This window comes from Arachis ipaensis, chromosome B04 (genome assembly GCF_000816755.2).
Source record: "Arachis ipaensis cultivar K30076 chromosome B04, Araip1.1, whole genome shotgun sequence".
Lineage (NCBI taxonomy): Eukaryota > Viridiplantae > Streptophyta > Magnoliopsida > Fabales > Fabaceae > Arachis > Arachis ipaensis.
In genome coordinates, this window is record NC_029788.2 from 26,293,771 (window position 1) to 26,299,188 (window position 5,418).

Consider the following 5,418-nt stretch of genomic DNA (forward strand, 5'->3'; position numbering starts at 1 on the left):
TAATAATAATAATAATAATAATAATAATAATAATAATAATAATAATAATAATAATAATAATAATAATAATAATACATTTGACTATTGATCCAATCACACTAATATATGAGATATTCATATATGTATTAAAGGCCGCCTAAATCTCTCATTATTCAGCTAACTCTGTACAGGTGGTTTACTAAATTAAAAATTTGTAATTGCACAAACAAAACATTCCACTACAAACACGAAATTGAATAAAGGTTTAACAGATTGTAGATTATTTGTGCTCTTCCCAACTTTTATATGAAAAATATAATTCCTTAACTCAATTTGGACCACATATATTATTTACAATTATTCTCTACATACAAGTGTTTTTCCCATACAAATTTTTACAAGTCAATTATATTCACACACTTCATACTATTACTACATGTTCTTCTCTTCCCAATTTTTATATGAACAATATAATCCCTTAACTCAATTTGGACCACATATATTATTTATAATTATTCTCCACAAACAAGTGTTTTTCCTATACAAATCTCTACAAGTCAGTTATATTCACGCGCTTCATATCATTATTGCACATTCTTCTTCTTCCTGCACGTTCATTATCGTCGTCATCAATACCACTTCTTCCTTCTCCTCCTCTTCCTCCTTCTTTTTTCATTGGAATTTTTTCTCCTCCTTTCTTTTTCTCTTTCTCCTCCATCATCAGCTATCTCGTTGTTGAAGATAATGAATATATAATTCAGGTTCAGATTGTCAATTGAACCAGAATGAAATTGATTATTATTTTGAATCCAATCAAGTGGTTGAGGTATGGTTCAATTCAGAAGAAAAAAATGTAGCATTAGAGAAAATATTTTTCTATATTTACAGCAAATTTGGGTGTAACACAAAGATATTTGGTGTAACACGAAGATATTTGGGTGTATTTTAAGAATTTTGGGTGTATTTTTTATTCTGATCATTTCTGTATAATTCAAAATTCTTCCTCTTCCTCCTTATCTTCTACTGCTTCTTCTTTTTTTTTTTTCATCATCATCATCATCACCATCTTCTTCTTTTTTTCTTATTCATCTTTTTCTTTTTGTTTTACCTTCTCAAGTTTCTTCTTGTTTTACTCTCTTAACAAGAATAAAAAAAATCAAACAAAGAAGAATAAGAAACACATAATGCTGTAAAATTATTTGGAAGAGAATGAACGTACATTCATTTAACTAAAAGAAAGAAAGAAATAAGGAAAAAAAGAAGAAAAAAAATACAGCATTAGAAGAAATATTTTTCTGTATTTACAGCAAATTTGGGTGTAACACGAAGATATTTGGGTGTATTTTAAGAATTTTAGGTGTATTTTTATTCTGATAAGTTCTGCATAATTCAAAACTCTTCCTCTTCCTCTTCCCCATCTTCCGTTGCTTCTTCTTTTTTTTCATCATCATCGCCATCTTTTCCTTCTTTTTTTTCTTATTCATCTTTTTCTTTTTGTTTTATCTTCTCAAGTTTCTTTTTGTTTACTCTCTTAACAAGAATAAAAATAAAAAAATCAAACAAAAAAAAAGAAGAAACACATAATGCTGCAAAATTACTTGGAAGAAGATGAATTTACATTCATTTAACTAAAAGAAAGAAAGAAATAAAAAAAAGAAGAAGAGGAAAAAATGCAGCATTAGAAGAAATATTTTTCTGTATTGCAGCAAATTTGGGTGTAACACGAAGATATTTGAGTGTATTTTAAGAATTTTGGGGGTATTTTTATTTTGATAAGTTCTGAATAATTCAAAACTCTTCCTCTTCCTCCTCCTCATCTTCTACTGCTTCTTCTTCCTCATCTTCTTATTTTATTTTCTTATAATTCTTCTTGGGAGAAAAAATCAAATAAAGAAGAAAAAAATACATAACGTTGCAAAATCAATAGAAAGAGGACGAGAAAAAAAATGCAACAACAATAACAATAATAAAAAGAACCACGATGAGGATAAAACATACGAAGAAGAAGAAGAAAGAATGCGAAGAAAAAAGAGGAGGAATGCAAAGAAGAAGGAGAAGAAGAAGAAGGAGAAGGAGAAGGAGGAAGAACGTGGAATACAAACGTTAAAGAAGAATCGTTTCTCATTTCGCGCTATTCAAAGTTGAGGAAGAACGTGTTTACACGCTCTTTAAATTAAGAGTTGTTTTGTTGAGTTTGTGCTAACTTGTATAGATTTGTATGCCAAAAAGATTTGTATGTGTAGCAAGTCTCTATTATTTATATAGATCTGATTGGTTAGAACGATGGGAACAGTAATGTTTTGTTAAAGTTAGGACATATATACATGAAAGTATATGGAATAATTAATAATTTATGGAGGAAGAAACAAAAGAGAGTGAGAATGGAGGAAGCATACATTGTGAAGGTAGAGGAAGGAAGAGAAGCCACTCATGATAAGCCTTCAGCAGGTGCTGTTTTGTTAAAGTACAGTGGCATACTTAAACTGTTATATATATATATATATTTTAAAAGAAATCCAAGTTACAAATTCTTGTAAAAGTCCTGCAGTATCATTTCATTCCTAAATTCTAATTTTTTTTATACAAGAGAGGGAAGTAGATGCTATTGTGGATACCACCAAACATTGATTATACATTTAGTTGTTTTTTTCTTTAAATGATAAATGATACTGAAATACTTTTTTTTTTTTTTTTGTTAAATATAGATTTTATTTCAGTAAGAAACAAATAGAAGTTCCTTACAAGGACATTAAGCATGAAGAGTAAATTGAGAATCTATAAGCGATAAGAATCTGAAAACAATCAATGAAAAAGAAAGCAAGAAATATGAAGATAAATAGAAGAAAAGAGGAAAGATTGTCATCTTTTAATCTGAGTTTTCAAAATAGTCGCTGCAACAATTTGTGAGGGGCTCTCCTGGTGTTTTCAAATATGGTTTCATTCCTTATTTTCCACGATAATCAAGTCAGAATCGCTGCTTGAGATAGTTTCTGTTTAATATCAATCTCTTTTTGATATCTACTTGTAGTAGCTGGTACCACCATTTCCATGGCTCATCAATTGGTGCAGGACAAGGAAGATTAGTCCTTCTCTCCATTCTTTTCAGAAATTGGACATTAACATATAGACGGTGAAGAATATACTCTTTAGCATTTTACATCTGGCAACAATGAATTCACCGCTAGTATTCAGCTCTCTACTTAATCAAAATGATTAAAATAATAACATTTAGACCAAATGAGAAGAATGAATTAGTCATTATATATGGCCAAATTGAGGCAGCTGGGTCTAACTCTCAAATTTAAAAACAGTTGCGAGAACAAAATACTAAAGTCGGATCAACTTATAGAATGGTTCTACTTCAAACATCCAAAGAAGTTATATTATGGTTGCTCTATTGAATTTTTTGTGTTAATATTTATGTTATTGTTAGTAACAATGAAAAAACACATTGGTAGACCGTCAGTACGTAATGCAGTTTATCGATTAGAGATTTAACAATATTTCTCTATCTTGTCTAATCTATCGTTCAAAACCAAAAGACGTTTTCTATTGTCTATTCAGACGTGGACATGTACAAAAAATCTGGAAGCACTCGACTTTTAGAGGACACAGATGTAGATTAATAGATCAAGAAGTTTAAGATTGAGAGCTTTAGGTAGTTAGGGTTTGTTGTCACAATTGAAAATTAGTCTTTTGACGAAGTCTAACGTGAAGATATGTACATATATAGGTGTCCTTAGCATTGTGTGATCCGATGATTCAATTCATTAATTCATTTGTTTTTCTACAATTGCTAGTTGCTGCATATTCATCAATTCATTAATTTTGTTCTTTCATCTCTGTCCTACGTTTATCGTTATTTGTTCTAAATTCCAGCTGCGAGTCTTTTTTTTTTTATTGGTGGAAGGAGGTTGTAATTGGACCAAATCAACATATTTATGCTTATCCTTACCTGGTGTATTTAAAAGGACCAGTGTGGAAGTGTTTTTTAGGAACGGTGTCGAAGTGTTTTCCAAGAAGTGGTAAATGAAATCAAGAAGTTCAACCAGAAAATATTTACTTTACCTACTGTTTCCACTTTCTAACGTCATTCTCCACTTTACTTTTACTTATATATATATATTTTTTTATTTTGGCACCCACTTTTTCTTTTTCTTTTTCTTTTTGCTGCTTTTCTAATTACATAAAGTCAGATAAATAATTTTTATATTAATTATATATAAATAATTATGTAAAATATTTTATACGATTATTGTATTAAAATTAAACTCTTATTTAAATCAAACGGATACAGTGGATATCGACAACATTATTATTGAAGTGAGCTTTATATCTCGGAACAACAGAGAAATAATTCTGTTGCTATATATGTATGTGGAGCCAAATTAATTAAGTCAAAATGAAATCACAGCTCGTGAAATAAATTCTATATTCATTATGATAAGCTAAATTCCGAGAGAACATATTCTCAATGTCAATGATAAAGCCATAACATAAGAATGGGTAATTAACCACTACCAGTCATGTGTGGCTATCTTCCCCTGTCAAGCTTATTCTATTCCCACATACAAGATAGCCAAGTCAACGTTTCTTTTTCTTTTTGCTTTTATTATATATCTGATTCTTATTATTAGGGCTATCCGTATATATGTATATTGAAAATGATTCCATACGTACCCTTTGACATTCTATGGACTATGCTTATAAATAGGAAGATCACATTGAAGCAGTAGATCAGCGTAGATCAAGAATTGTGAAATTTGAGTTCATTATGTTGCATATTACTGCTCAAATGTCTTGCATGAAGAGGCAGAGAGAGTAGACTTGAGCCAAGGATGACTTGCCGGCGGCGTCATCTGTTGTAGAATTAGCAAGATCCCTTCTTATTCGGTAATTGCCGCGCGCCGGCAAGGAATCTGGGCTCACTTTTGCTCTCTTTCCGCTCATACGAGACTTAGAGAGCTTGAAATATAGTACCACCTTAATTGTGGTCTTTGCAGTTTAAATTGATGACGACTAGCAATATATGTACAAATTTAAGGAAGAGGAGTTTTAAGGGTTAACAAGTTTTGTGATTTATAGTTATTAATTAATTATTATTGATATTTTTAATGGTGTGAAATTTTATCCAACAGTGTAAAATTACTTACTTTTCTTTTAATGGTTAAATACGGGTCAAATTTTAATAAAAGTGTTGGTCCCTATACTTTCTCTTAAAAAAAAAAAAGTTACAGTATGCTAGCTTGGAATAATTATAAATTAAATGAAAGCTAAAAATCTTTTATGTGAGATGTATTTATCTTTTTTCTTATAACTAGGAATGAAACAAGATAAAGAGAACTCAAATCTTACTCTATCTAGCTAAGAAGTAGCAACATTACCGAGAGTTTTAATTTCTTTTGATGAAAGGACATAATCCAACTATACGGTATTATA

At 30.0% G+C, this 5,418-nt stretch overlaps 1 long non-coding RNA gene across 1 annotated transcript in view; it reads right to left on the reverse strand.

The window, feature by feature from the left end:
- Positions 3,489-5,418, reverse strand: part of LOC110270996 — a 23,551-nt gene continuing 21,621 nt past the window's right edge. Inside the window, exon 3 of the long non-coding RNA XR_002360893.1 lies at positions 3,489-3,501. This is a non-coding gene — a long non-coding RNA (uncharacterized LOC110270996). The remainder of the gene's footprint in view (positions 3,502-5,418) is intronic.